Source organism: Corapipo altera, unplaced genomic scaffold, assembly GCF_003945725.1.
Source record: "Corapipo altera isolate COAL_440 unplaced genomic scaffold, ASM394572v1 45, whole genome shotgun sequence".
NCBI classification, from domain to species: domain Eukaryota; kingdom Metazoa; phylum Chordata; class Aves; order Passeriformes; family Pipridae; genus Corapipo; species Corapipo altera.
This window is the reverse complement of record NW_020884877.1, coordinates 12,026,124-12,042,282: the sequence shown is the minus strand read 5'-3', so window position 1 is coordinate 12,042,282 and position 16,159 is coordinate 12,026,124.

The following is a 16,159-nucleotide window of genomic DNA, read 5'->3' as shown; positions in this document are numbered from 1 at the left end:
ATTCATTCTTGCTCTTGCCTGCCAGATAGCCCATTAGCTTTAAATCAAATAAATATCAGCAGTAATATTAAATAAAATTTAAATGTTGCCATAAAAGTCAACTGTCATTTATTTTATGACTGCTACTCAAAATAATGGCTATTGTTTTAACTATGTCAGAGGGAGGTATTTCTCTCACTGATTTCTAATTTTCTGTATCAGAAAGAAACTTCTAATTTATATTAGGGAACAAGTTGTCATTTGAGATCAAGAGCACTGCATTGGTGTTAGACTTAGCAATCTCCCAGACTTCTGGCAAAATTGTTTTAATTAGCCTTCTCCTAACAGCATTTAAACAAATCCTATGCTGCCAAGGAAGGAAGAAATGACTTCTCAGTCAGATAGTTTACTTAGTTCTTTTTCTCCACTGCTATAAATCTTGTTGTGGAGATTATTAGTGACTTGACTACTTTTTTTAAACAATGAACTGTGACCACTTTACCCGCTGAAAAGCTCACACATCATTCAAGTATAAATGTCCTATTTCTGCATGGTTTATTTTCACACTATTGTTGGGTGCTAAAACAGTTTTGCACCATTTATAAAGCATAGACATTTTAGCTAATCTATCCAGTCTGTTACAGATTTGCCAAAACAGAAAAACTAGTAGTAGCAACCATGTATATATGCAGTGCTGCAGGTACATCTGTCGGAGCCAGACATGTTTGGCTAATGCTAATAGATAACTTGAATGTCAAATTAAGTGGTAGTCATGTACTATGAATTCCATGATACACAGATAAGTTCAGAAAATACTTCAATTTGAACATGTTAAATGATCCAAAATGCCTCTTCCAAGAGAATTTACTTAGAGACTCGTGGGCCAAAGAACTCACTCACCTACAGTCTACAAAGACCCTGTATAAGGTTTGGCACTGGCCTTTCTTCACAAAAGAATTGTTGTCTGTTTCCTGACTGTGAATGTGAACTCCTGTGAGAGAGCTCACGGGGTGCGTGTGTGCGTGTTGCCCCAGCGTTTCCAGCCGAGGCAGCCCAGCGCTCCATGCGGTTAAGTAAACACAGCGTGGCTGCTGGGGCACGCAGCCAAGGCTGAGGCCGGGAGGAGGGGATGGGGCTGGGAGGAAATAAGAGCAAATTCCTCTGAAATGATCTGACAGGAAATGACAGAGTGTCAGCCTTATACAACCACACTGCGCGCGAGAGAGAGAGGGCGGGAGAAGTTCTTCCTAAACACAGAGTGGTGCCAGATCTCAGTAGGTGAGGATGATGAAATAATAAAGCATTTCCCGTGTGTGTTTTTCATTAGTCCTGTTTTGTTTTTCTTCCAAGTGCTGTGGAAACAGAACAGAAGCCCATGTTTCAGCCATGACTGCAATGGCCTCCTCTCATGGGAATAACAGCTGCATAAATAGGAGGGAAGCCCTCAGTGGAATTGCTTCCAACACCTTTCTAATGGAAATAATGATTTGCAAAGCCCAGTTTATACCTTTGCCACGTAATTAGTAGCCAAGATTAAAAACATTGTTCCAACTCCCAGCATCCTTCAAATCTGGCAAGACCTTAAATATTCCACTGTGTTCCTAAAAGGTAGCCCATAAGTGATCATTGTAAGGATAGTCTTGGCCGTCTGAGTCCAACTCTGAATCAATCAACACTTATTATATGGAAATTAACCAGTTTGATGTCAATTAGTGGAAATTTGTTAGCAGACATAACCTATGAGACACTTTATTTTGAATTCCCAGCTCTCCTCATTGAAGTTAGCTGAGATGGGGCTGAACACTAAACCACAGATTTCTCAAGACTCAGAGCAGAATCAATTAAAAAAGGGTGTGGAGGGAAATTATCTCAAAATGTGCAAAACTTTTCCTGTTTATTAGGCCCAAGAAGCACAAAGAACTGGATAATGGATTTTTCCCTATAAAGAGTCAATTTCTAGTTATAGATTTGGGTGCATATCAGTCTATTCTGTATGTGTCAATACTGAGTACAGAAGAAATAAATGTTGCTGGAGTAATGACAAAACCTACCCTCACTTCATGTTACTTTTAAACTAAAATTCTTTTTCCATCCTGTTCTTATAAATCATATTCTCATATTAGGAAAGTAGAAGTTTCTAAATTAAATTTTCTGACTTGATCATTAATTTCCCTCCTAAGGATAACTAAAAATCAAAATTTTGGTTACCTGTTCAAACCAGAAGAGGCAATAAAATTTTTCTTAAGGCTTAAGGACATTAAGGACATTACCTGTCTGGCTTGCGACTTTACTGTGAATTCCACCTTTCATTTAAAATTAATAAAGCACCCTAATATAACATTTTACCTGTATATAGCAACATACAGTGTGACAGCCTGCTGATATACCATTCAAATTAAATATTAGAACCGTGGTTTCATTCGCAAAGCTTTACAGCAATCCTAAAACACTCACAGCTAAGAAGTGAATACAAGATCAGAATCTTGCTATAATATGAAAATCTCCTGACAGTTTTGAAGTCAGGGTTTCCACATGGCTTGTGGAAACACCTCTGTAGCTCCTATTAACTGACTGTGATATATACAGCATGTTACCCTCCCATGAAAATGGGTGTTCCTAAAATAATTGAGCTCAATAATGCCTTCTAGAGTGCACATTCACTATTCATTATTTACAATAAAATTGGCCAATTTTACTGCAACTTCCATAGTTCAAACTTTACCTAATTTGAAGTGTCCCTTAAAACTAAGTGTTCTAAAAATTATCTCAAGCATTTTAAGTTGCTAGGAATAATTTTTCTGCTTTTTTTAATTTATAAACAGTTATTAAATGAGCCATTCAATATAGTGCAGTACAATACTTCCAGAAGCTGACAATGGAGACACCACTGTCAAACTATAATGTCTTTCCTTTGATACTGATAGGGGTTCTGTAACCTACATGATCAATGCAATTTATCACCAGATTCAGGCAATGACAGCACTTACTTGAGAACAGCCTGATAAAGTTGCAATTATTTCTTGATACTGTTGGCCATCCAAGCTTCTATAATTTTACCAGTAAGAAGTGCTTCTAAAGACAGCAGCCTCTTTTGAAGGGTCATGTCTATGCATGATCACATGGGTACATCCAGTACCTTGTAATATCACTGGCAAAAGATGCTAACATAAAACTGGCTTTCTCTACCCTTCAAGTCAATTTAAATCTTAACAATAAACGTACTTCACTCTACACATTTAGTAAATTAGACATGTTATTTTAAAATATGAGCAGACCTTGCTTTTCTCAAACAAAGAAGGCAGTGCCAGAAATGTTAAAATATTAGAAATGTGTAAAATTTATTGCAGGGTGCCTAGAGACTGCTTATTTAGTAATGGGTCTGTACGTTGCTGCCAAAACAAATGCATAAATGATAGTGGGGCAAAATGGATTTGTGAAAGAACATATTTCAATTATGCTCAGTATGTTTTGCATGAAAGTTTTAAATATATGGCAAAAAAAAGTATAGATCCTACTCTGAAGTACTTTTCATCTCTGTTGATGGTGTCAGAGACTACAGTTTAGATTAAGTGTCTGGATAAATCCTTGACTGTTGAACTTCATGGGAATTTTGCTATACACGTTAGTGGATGCAAGACTTTAATTCTGGAATTTTTTTCAACAGCGATAGAGAATGTATTTTCAACCTCAGTAGTCTGGGGACATGTTCCCCTTCCAACAGGCAGGTGTATTTACTGTGGAACTACCAAGGTGTAGTGTGGAGGTGTAAGGCAGCTCTTAGGAGAGTTCCTGGGCATACAAATTCATGTACAAGCTGCAAAACCGAGGGGTAGAACTATTATATTATCAATATTTTCTGCTCCAGTTTCTAACTAGCCAAGTACATTAAAAGGCCTTAAGGACCTCAGAAGACCTCAGACTAAAGAACTCAGGATCCAAGAGACATTGCTAACCCAGAAACATACCCTTTTCTTTCTTCTGTCATGACATCAGCAGGTACTGCAAATCATTTACGGAAGCTGTTCATATAATGAAAGAAAAGGCCTTCCTGTGTCTTTTAGTGCTTTAACTACTTCTTGAAGACATAATACTCAGTTTTTGAGATAGTATATAATGTTCTCTGACATTTAGAAGCAGTTTTTCTATTTATATGAACTAAGATAACTGGAAACTGTGGAACCCAGTGTATTTAATCCCAGAATCACAGTATCTTGTGGTTTTATACTGTACAATTTGCATGCTTCTATAATTTAAAGCTCACATTAATATGTGAATTCTAGACACAAAGGCAAACTGAAAACCTATTCTGCAGTTCTTTGTGTGTAGAAGCTTGATAGCAATGAAATACAGAACAGAACTGCTATTTTTTTATTCTGTGAATCCAAGAATCATTTGGACAATGTTCTCAGGCACATGGTATGATTCTTGGGGCTGTCTTGTGAAGGGCCAGGAGTTGGACTTTGATGAAGATCCTAGTGGGTTCCTTCTAACTCACAATATTCTGTGATTTTGTGTTACTACTGAGCACCTACTTGCCACATAGTGACAATAATATCTCTGCACCAGCTGAACGAGAATATTCAACAGTAAAAACTTGAATCACTTTTGGCTAGAGCATTTTAAATCAGAATATCATTGGACATATTCTATTTAACTGTTGTATTAACTTGGAAATCTTAGAGGAGCTGTCTCTTTTCACCTGATCTTCGACTCTGATTCAGCATTTGACCGATAACTGAAATTAGATTTAGGTGAACCTAGGGACTAATTCTTAGTAAATAAAAGCAAAAACTTCTGGTAGTGATGCTTAAAACTAGGGTAGCTATATTACTTGTTTCAGTCTCTGCAACTGCTTCCCATCTTAGAGCACCAACAGGGAGCCTGACATTTCATAATGGTCTGCAGCTTTAAGGAGAAAACCACTTGCACTATCAATTGAACCCTGTGGGTGTTGCTGGCAGAGGTAATAAGCCTCTACATTCAGTGATATCTGTGTACATTGTATTACATACCTGCTATTAACTGGGATAAGAAAGAAAATCTCTAACATTTCATAATTTAATTGTGTGGAATGTTTTCCTGAAGATGTAAACAGCATGTCGTTGATGGCACATGCACAAGATCTTAACCATCTCCTGGTGTAATTTGAGTGGCACTTCATTACATTTTTTGAAATGAAGTGCCATTTCATTTCAATTTTTCCACAGGGTAGGTGTTTCAGGACGTATCAATATTACATTACAAGAACACATACAGCCTCTTAAGGATAAACAGCATCTCTTAAAATTGTATCTTTATACAAGGAAAGGACAGATGTTCTGAAGAGAGATAAAGGTCATGTTTTGGGCCCTTAGAATGCAGGCTAGTAACCCTGAGATATCCTTTGGGTTTCTCTGATTCTCATCTCACTTCTGAATTTTTGTCATATCAGGGTACAGAAGACAGGCCACCAGAAGTTGTGTGTGTCAGTATAAAAAACCAAACAAACAAAAACTATATAAAAAAAATCTCTATCACATATGCAAGACTCTCTGATACTGAGAAAATGCACAAAGAATTTTTTCATGCTCATTTAGTTGTCTGCTTTGACAACTGATTTTGTTTGACTCATTGCCTCAGATAGAAAATACCAACAAAATTTGGTCTGAAAAATTCAGTGGATTATATATCTTAAATAATCTTTTCCTCTCAGTTTAATGATTCCCACAATTTTGCACCACAACTATTCTGATATAACTTTAATAAGGTTGCAAAACCACGCACAACAAAGTTAAGGAACGCTAGAATAATGGAATAACGGAAGTCTGTATAAAACTAATTCAAATCTCCCATGTATATGTACATAGCCTTCATTTATGTGACTGCATGCTGCTTTGAACACAAGTTCCACAACATGTTTCTCAAAGTTCCAGGATGAGGTAATAATGTGCAGGATGAGCAGTGACCACTAAATAAAAGCTCTTGAATCATCAGTTCTTCCCCTATTGCCAGTGTATGGTCCCCTGAATTTCTTTCTCTGCGCTGTTCAAAGCATGTTTTGAAGACAAAAGTCCTCATTTTACCAGTCCTACAGCATTTATTTTCTATGAAGCATCTGTCTACCTACTATCCCTTTGAGGTAAACAGATACTACCTGTAATTCACAGTTGTTGACTTAAGGTAGATTGATATAGAACCATAGAATATCCTGAGCTGGAAGAGACTCACTCACACTCATCAAGCCCAGCTCCTGGCCCTGCACAGGAAAACCCCAAGAATCACAATATGTATAATAATTCCGAGAGCATTGTCCAAATGCTTCTTGAGCTGTGGCAGATTTGGTCACACTGCTGTGACCACTTCCCTGGGGAGTCTGTTCCAGTGCACCCTCTGGGTGCAGAACCTTTCTTTAATATCCAATCTAAACCTTGCCTGACTCAGCCTCATGCATTTCCCTCAAGTTCTGTCTCTGGTCACCAGAGAAGAGATCAGTGTCTGCCTCTCCATTTCCCATTGTGACGATATTGAAGACTGCAATGAGGTCTTGCCTCAGTCTCCTCTTCTCTGGTCTGAACAAACCAAATTACTTCAGCTGCTCCTTGCAAGGAATGGCTTCCCCTCCAGACCCTTCACCACCCTTGTGGCCATCCTTTGGACACTCTCTAATAGCTGAATATCTTTCTTTTATTGTGGCACCCAAAACTGCACACAATATTCGAGGTGAGACCACACTAGTGCAGAGCAGAGTGGGACAATCACCGCCCTTGACCAACTGGTGATGCTTTGCCTGATGCACCCCAGGACAGGGTTGGCCCTCCTGGCTGCCAGGGCACTGCTGACTCATATTGACCATCAATCAGGACCCCAAGGTCCCTTTCCATGGTGCTGATTTCCAGCTTCTCACTCCCCACTCTGTACATACATGCAGGGTTACCCTGTCCCAGGGATATATTGCCCTGTCCCAATAAATTTGGCTGCCCATTTTAGATGGTTAATTTAGCAAGAGAGGGGAGCAGTGATTAGTAGCATGTAGTACTTCATACATTCAAAATTCATCTGCCAGTGACTTTCGCTGTGAGCAATCTTTAGTGCTGGAAGTCACAGCACATAAGCCTTATTGACCATGTGCAAATTTGCTGCAGAGCAAGACACAAGACGTTGTGTGGTAGAGATGAACCCAGGAAGATCCATGGAGAGTTTTCTTTTGGTTGGCCTTAATTTAAATTCCTAATTTTTTATCAGTGATTTCAGATATAGCCCTGGTCTGTAGCCCTGGTCTTGGGAGAATTATGATAAGTGAAGTATCAACTGTCATTTACGTTTCAAACATCTGAGCTGGAGGATGATCAATTACTTTGAAGATTGAGCCAACTGGATATGAAATAAATAAATTTCCTTAAATAGTAACAACAGCACATTTTAAGATCACTTGTCCCCAGGACACACTAACTGCCATAGCAACAACTTTCATTCATAGCTCAGTGCAACACATTTTCCAAAGGTGAATCAGTGTCACTCTCACTTTTTCAGATCCTCAAAGCATTTGGGAGATGGTTTGTAATTCATGCAGCAAATTATTAACTAGGCAGCAAGTGAGGGTCATGGACTCACTACAGGGGTCTGGAATTCAGCTCAGTTAGCAGGAAGAAAGCGACCAAAATAGCACTATACCATCAATGTCTTGATACATGGTGTCATTGAATTGAGTACTCTTTTAGATTAAAAGACATCCAGATATCTACACTCTTAAAAACCATTACAGTAGTCAAAAATCTGCATAATGCTACCATTAATCTGAGTGCACTGTGTTGCACGGAGTTAGTTACAGCTCTAGATCCCTTGAGATTTTCTCCTCTACTCTGGGAACACACTGGTGCCTAAGTCCTAAGGGCTGTGACTCTAACCTGCCACAGTCTGTGGGCAGGAGGATGTGGAAGAAATACAACTTCTTTAAGGTGAAGTGTCAGTGCAGGACAAACCATGCTGAGTTTTCTTGTCTTTATAAAAAAGGTCTTGGGAGGATATATAGATTCTCAGTGTTGGCTGCTTTGCACTCACAGGAGAACATTATTATTATTCTACACCAAAGTACAAGTAAGCTCTGGCCAAACAACAAAAGATTTACTGCTTCTTCAATTTGTTTTTAAATGCAACTTGACAAATTTAACCAAAGCCCACATACTAGCAGAATATCTTATGGAAAAATCCTTTAATGCCTTGGATTTATTAAGTATATGGGTTATGTTAGTCAGAAACAGCGTAATAGAGGAGCTGTGTTTGAGTGCTAGATATTACAGTCTTTTTTACCACTTAGCTAAAGTAGTATTAGCTATTATACCAGCTAAAAATAATTACTGTAAAGTGAAACACAATATTCTGCATTTTAGTTTGTAGTCATCATTCTTAGGTAGGTATTACCATTCTTATCTGGACCAGAAACTCAAATACATTTTATGTTTAAAGCAGCACAAGCGAGAAAATAGTCATAATGCATTGAGGAGGGAAAAAAGTACCCCCACTTACCCCCTGATGTTGTAAATGCTTAGACCTAGGTGGAGCTGGGGAGGGTCTGAAACAACTACCTATCATGGTGATCTACACACTGAGATAAAGCTCAAAAATTCTGGTTATGATGTCTGGATGTTAAAAAGAATTAAAATATGTTTTTTCCCCACTGAAAATACAGCAGCGGGTTTTTGACACGGAAAGAAAGAACAGCTTCATAGCTACATACTACAAGCAAATATTTAGTATAAGGATATGAAGAACCAGAGAACATAAAATTAAGTAGACAAGTGATGAGAAGCCAATGTATGAAAGGGAAAATGGGTAGAAACTGTCACAGCAAGTTGTTCTTAACGTCAGTGGATGGGAGAGATGAAAGATATCTGTAAGGTTCTAAGCATGGTTTGTAGTGCTTCTGCAATAGGCCCTGAAAAGCAAAGAGCTGAAACCTTTTCTGCCCTGTAAACCATTCTTATAGTCAGAAGCATCAAAATGCTGCATCAGCTTTTTTCAGTCATCTGTCATTTTTTCTGTCAGCAACAGTGAAGTTATGAACAGGATGCAGAACAGCCTAGTATGCACACTGCCATATTTGGAGATTACCCCAAGCTGGAGAAGCTTCCAAGCTGCTTGTATACACCAGAAGTGCTTTTTTTCAGATAGTGCAAAGCATATAGAGCAATGACCAGGTTTTACCCTGAACCCAAGCCTTGTGAAGTGCACCATTCCTCTACCCGAATTAAATTCCCCAAGAAACACAAATGCTGAACACATCCAAAGGCTTCTTTACATCCCCGTAAGTTGTCCTTTGGTGCTTTCTAAATTAGGCAGGAAATGCACATCCTAATTTGCACAAAAAGGATCTGTGGCAAAAATCATATTTCTTTCATGTAATTGGTTTTCTTTTAATCCTGACCTTAATGCATATCATTCTTGATGAACTGCTTCAAATAGGCTTTGAACTAGGATTTTAAGAAGAATGTTAAATAATGAAAAAAAATGCCATCTTATTTTACTGCTTACTTCAACATTCAGAGAGATGAAGAACAGTGACAGCATAGCTGTTCACCCATAACCCTGGGACAGCAGGTAAACTGACAGTGTGTAATTACTAAGAGGTGATATTAAGTTAAAACATATAGCCAAAGTACTGCTATTGCATATGCATCCCTTGGTTTTCAAGGCAGTGTTTAAAATAAAAAACCTTCACTGAGACAGAAAAACTGCTATAGTTATATCATAGCACACTGAGTTGCGAACCTTTTAATGAAAGACATAATTCTTCTGCTGTCTGCATCATACTATATTCTCATGCAAAACACTTTAATGCATCGTGTAAATTATCTAAGACTTTCTTAGTATGTATTACATTTCTTAATCATAGATATTGGGTGTAAAAAAAGGAGAATTATGTGACATGCTGCAAAACAAATTGCTTGGTGTTAGCATATACTAGCTGGGTCTATATCTGAAAAATGCATGCATAGAAGGGTTGGATTTTTTTTTTAATGTGTTGAACTTGCTTCTAAGTGCATATGTTATCAATGAAGCAAAAATGACTAATCTGAAATGATGGTGGTCTGATTTTCAGCCATATCATCAGTTTAAAAACAAGGGATCTAGATTACAGTCTGGATGATCTATTCCTTCTGAATTTCAGAAAAGGCTTCAGGCGGGAAGAGGTGCATATAAATAAACCAAATGTTTTCAATCAGTTTTTCCATTCAATTTCATTTAGTTTAGCTATAAAGAAGTTTTAAATGCAAATCTCGTTTTTCAGCAATGAAGTGTTTTTTTTTCGAAGTTAGCAGACAGGTTTGGTTTGCTGATATCTCACCAGGTGAACACTCCTGCAGTGTAAATGGTGGGCAATACCATCAGCACCTTGTAAGGCATGAGTTGCTCATAGATGTCCCTTTTGAGCACAAGATCTGATGAGACATACTATCTAATTATCTGTTCTGTTTCAGTTTGATTGAAGGTAAAGCTCATTTACATTATATTAATGCTGAATATTTGTGAGTACTAAGCAGAAGTTAGAACGTAGCATATTCTATACTATTTATTTAATAAAACTTTATTCAAATAGATGAGACAGCTGCTTTGAATGCAACCTGAAAATCCATATGTCAAAACCGGTCAAATAGACCAGAATTTGTGAAGGTTAAACTCATGTGACACTTGCAAAAATATAACTGTATATTGCAGTTGTGAGTACAGAGGACATCTTTTAAAATGGACTTCTGGGAATAAGGCATACAGATATATACAATAAGAAAGTCATGATCTGGCAGTTCAGATGGATCAATTGCAATTATCATGCTTAATCATTACAGATATGTTGTTCTGTGTGTAAGCTCTCAGCACTCTAAAGATCAAGTGTAATTGTGGTTTTATATGTGTTCTTTTTTGCTAATATAAAAACAGTGGTGTACATTCTAAGAGATGTTGACTATCTGGAGGCAGTGTTCTTCAAATCTTAGTGGCTTTTGAATTATGTTCATAATCCAGGGCAGGGATTAGAATACAGTCTCCCACTGTATTCTATGACCAAATCCTTAAAGTATACTGCAAGATAATAATATTGTGAACTATATTACTAAACGCAAAGTGTTATGGATTACAAGCAAACACAGAAATAAATGCAACGAATTGTTAATCAAAACACACATGCTAAAATGCATACTTATATAACAAACAAACCCTCCCAATTTTAATTAACATAGGCTTTAAAAATAACTTATGCCTTTAGTGAAATATAAATAGAAGTAGTGTTGTAAAATAGACAACATCAAAAGACAGTAACACATTTTTAACAGAACATAAAAGGATCTAAAAGAAATTGCTTGTATATCTTCTGAATTTTTATTCGTACCATGGATGAAACACTGGCTGATGTTTGTGGCGGTTATTCATGACATGTCTGGTTGTGTTATGACCTTCCTTTTTTTATTGGTTTATTTGATGTTTGTGGTATTTTATATAATTGATTTATGCCTTGTGATATGTTTGGGAGCTTTCTAGTAATATACAACAGTGATTGTATGTCTGTAGTGATGTTACATATTGCTGTTTGTGAGTTTTCTTGGCCAGGTCACCATTGTAAATAAAACTTGTTCTCAATAGATTTTTATGTGGTTAAAGATTTTGACTACTTGAGTGACTGATTGATGGACCAGAAAACACTTGCTAGCAGGACAACAGAGTATCATAAAATATTGTCATTTGTATTTCTGATTCAAAAACCCCCCTTTTTTCAGTCTTATAAAGTGAAACAGGTGTAACAGAAGTAAATGGTTCACCTGCCTTTCTTCTCAGTTGTCCTGATGTATGTAGGTGCCCACAACATTTCAAAGCTTTCTTCCTCAAGCTTACAGTAATGTTGCAGCAGTTGGCTTTATTATTTGGTAATTATCCTCCACATCCTTCCTCTGCATATGTTTAAGGCACAGATTAACAATAAGACATAGAATAACTGAATTCATAAGCTTTCTTATTTATGTGAATTTAGAGGATTATAACCACTTGGGATTTTAACAGAAGAAAAACCCCAAGGAAATCGTCTTTAGAATCTTTACTTTACAAATGATCTATCTGAAAGTTAACAGGGAAAATGAAATATCTGCAGAAACTTTATCATGACCTTAGTATGTAAGGTAATATTGGGTTTTTTTGAAGTATTACTCTATATACAGCCTTAAGGGTAGTCACAGCCCTGGACAATTCTAACTGGTAAATATGCTGAGACAAGCTCCAGAAGGACCACCTTCTGAAAGGACTCATGTATTGTATACCTCTGGCATGCTTGTAAGCAGAAAGCAAAATGAAAGACTCAAAAATGCCCCATCTTTGATCTGAAGAATACATATTTGAAGAGTAAACAAGTGAACATATAGTTACCAAGCCAGACAGGATCAATTATCCTTCAAGCTCAGAATTCTGCTTTGCCCCAGTGGCCTATGTTAGGTGCTTCAAAGAAAACAGTCAGCTAATTATGTAATGTCTTACATGGCAAAAAGGGATGAGAGGACTGTTTGTTATCCCAGTGATCAGCTAACACCCTGAAGTATGAATTTGAGGGCCCCCTCCTAGTAAATACAATTATAAATTACACTATTGGTCATAAAATTAAGAAGTCCCTTTAAAAATCCCATTGCAATATTTAACTCTTTGACCTCTGCAGGTTAACAGCTATTCATACTGTGAAAAAAACTATTTCATGCTTATTTCTTAAACACTTATTTTTTAAATGAAAGTTTATTAAAGTCATTAATGCTAATGATGGAAATATGTTCTGTGTAATGACTAAAAATTATACTCTGAAGTTCCTGATGTGTTGAAGTCTTGAAAAATATTTGGCATTATTAAAAGAAGTTACATAAACAAGCTACCTAATTATCTAAGTACTACAGCAACGTTGAAGTGAATTTGTTGGGGCAAATCATGGGTTGATAGGTTTTGATCTAATTCGTGTTAGCTTACCTTTAAAGTGTTCTTACTCCCCATAAACCAAATTTCTTCTTCTCTTTGCCCTTCCTTTGTTTTTAGTGCATGTGCTTTAGGCATTGAAAGCAGACTCTTTCTCTCAGCTCTGCTAAGCTGCTGTGCCTACATGCCATCCTACCCTGCAGTACCTGGGAATGCTTATTACCAAGTCTATCTACAATAACAAGTATGCAAACATCATCAGTGATTTCGGAATACAAACAAATGTCCACTGAGACAGTCAAACTACCACTGACACCTTTTTTTTTTTTCCTAAAGCTTTAAACCTTTGAATCACAACACTTTCCTGAAAATTGTTTGGTAAGCTTCTTTTACCAAAACAGAAAACCCGAGGAGAGAAGGAATAACACATCTTTAATTAGAAAAATTCAAATCAGTTCTTAATTTAATTCACCATACCAGCAGCCATGATTAGATCTGCATCATGATATATCTCCAATACTATCAATTTTCATAAATGCAAACTTTCCTGAATATGGTTCTGATGTATCCTGACATTTTAAAATATGTCCTATTGTCCTTTTCTGTGCAGCAGACCAAGTACAGAGTGTTCAGTCCTATATCACTGTCACAGTGGTATTAGACCAGATGGCTGCTTCCTCGCAGAATCAAGAATTAGAGGTAATTTATGCTGTTCACTGTTATTAGAATGTAAAAATATAAAGAGTTTGCAGCATGCATACATGAAAAGCTGCTCAGATCCATCAGTGACATCCTGGTGAAAAGGCATTTACAGCATTACTGCACTCTTAAAGGTAAAGTCTTTGGTGAAGCTATGGACTTCTGCAAAGCCTATCGACTGCTCTGCCAAAGATACTACACAGGGGACTATCTAAAGTAGGTTACAGTGCTGCTTTGGTGGGAAAAGAACATTCTGTGTTGGGGAAAATGTCCAAGAGATGCCTTTTTTCTTCTTTCTTGTAAAATAATTCCACCACATGCTCATTTCCATTAATATGTGACAGTTATTTTCGTGTCATGAGGAATGAAGTAAAAAATGGAAGCTTCCTTCATTTAGTCTGTTAAGCAGTACAGGAAAATTGTTCTTAGTAAGACCTCATAGCAAAGGGCATGAGAGTTACAGAAATTTGCTCCTGTGCCAGTGAGGGGAGCGAGTTTTCCTTATCAGGGCGCCATTGCAACCTGTATCTCTGCTCTACCTGTATGTATAGATGCATCACAGTGTGTGTCAAAATACTGAAGAGAAACAATGTCAGCCTAACCATTCATTGACTGTGAGCTCATTATTGGTAAGAATATTGTTGACTGTATTTCAAACAACTGAATCATTTGATAAAGAAATATTATTAATGCAGCTGATTAATTTGGAGGAACTTCTCAACCTATTCAGAAACTAGAATGCCTCAGGTTCCTAAAAAAAGGGAGAGAAAGGAAGGATGAGAGAAACTAGTCAGCTTGCCTGTGTTGCTGAAATGAATTGTATTAAAACAGAAGTAAAAAGGGTGTAAGGACGTGTCAATGTTTGCAAGTAACAAGTTTGTTGCTTTATCTTTCCAGCTCAGGAAGTTTAGCTCAGTACTCTCTATGAATGATGTCAGAGTTGCAGGCAGAATAAGGACAAACACTGTCATCAGTGTCTAGGAGTATTACAGGAGAAGAAATTTTACTGGCATTCACTGAAATGACACACTTACTCTGTGTGATTTTGGAAAAAGTGTATCACTGAGAGAATTATTTGATTTACTTTAAGTTAATCTTTAAATTATACTAAGAAACATTACTAGGGACAGATTTGCTTTCAGCTCTCTGTGAGCATATAATTTGTATTTATGGCATACAGTGGAAGTATTGTGACTTTGAATGACTGACTAGCACCTTATGAAAGTCATTACTTTTGTATCAAGAACAATATTTGTAACATAATGTGTTCTTAAACGAATCAGGACAGCAGGAAGCAGCTAAGTGGATCACTTATCTTTATTTTGCAATTTAACCTATGTTGTGACAGGGAACCAAAAAATTAGATAATTTATAATTTTTTGTCAGTATTGCATACTTTGGGGTAAGATTGTAACTACTTGGTATAACCGAGGAGTAAGGAGATTTGGCTGCCAAATAAAACAGAAGAAGAAGGATTACTTTAGAGCACAGTGAATTACTAGATGACTGTTTGAACCAGATCACAAAGATTTCTTGCATTTTTGTTTTCCTGATGATGGAATTTTACCTCTGTAAAAATCCTAGTACTAGTTTTATTAAAATAAAGTGTATCAGAATATAAGGTAGTTGTTATGCAGGAGCAGTAACTCACATAATATGAGATGGCATTTCTTTCCAGTTCTTGCTGCTCCGCTGGTTCTAATAGCAACCTGGAGCTCAATTTCCTCCTCAAGAACATTGCATTTCATGTGGAATGTCAATTATTAAAATGCAGTGTCCCGTGTCTTACTTTTCACTAGATGAATTCATTCGCAAATTTGCTAATTTATGTAAATGATCCTTAACCTGTAACTGCCTGGTATGTATTTCTGAGTGCCTCTTTTCAATTCAGAAATACACACAAAGAAAATGGTGCCAACAGAACGTATGATAATTACCTTGTGTAACTGTTCCAAAACCCAAAGGTTTAATTTCAGAGTAACCCAGAAAGAGTATCTGATGTTTCTTCACATTGTTGCATTTTCAATAACATTAGACCACTCAGAGCAGATAAATGATTTTTAAAAGATTACCTCTAGTCATTATCATTGTAGTAAGTATTGTTTTAGTATGATATTTTTGTGAGAAGATATGAACTGAAATTCCTTGAATTTTTAATTTGATTTTCAGCTTTTAGTTTTTTTGGGGACATCATTGTTGCTTACAATGGGCTAAATCACAGCTCCTAGGATTTGATAATTCCTAAATTTCAAATTTTTGCAGCTGAATCTCTCCTCTGCATTTTGAAAGTTAAAAGTCAGATGGGGAATTTCCTTCAGGTAGTCAGCGGTCTAGCTGCAACTCTGACCTGTGCATGCTAGATGCACATTCTAGATGCCATTCTAGATTTGTCACCTCATTTATGGTTTCACTACGAGCAGAACCTCTGTGCACGCATAAATGTTCATTTCATTCTCCAAATAATCTCAGGAAACTCAAACTCCTCCTGTCTGTCTGCAGTTCTAATGAATTAAGGGACCTTCAGAAAAACACAGCTGAAGACACCAATTTTTGCATTACTTCCCCTTAG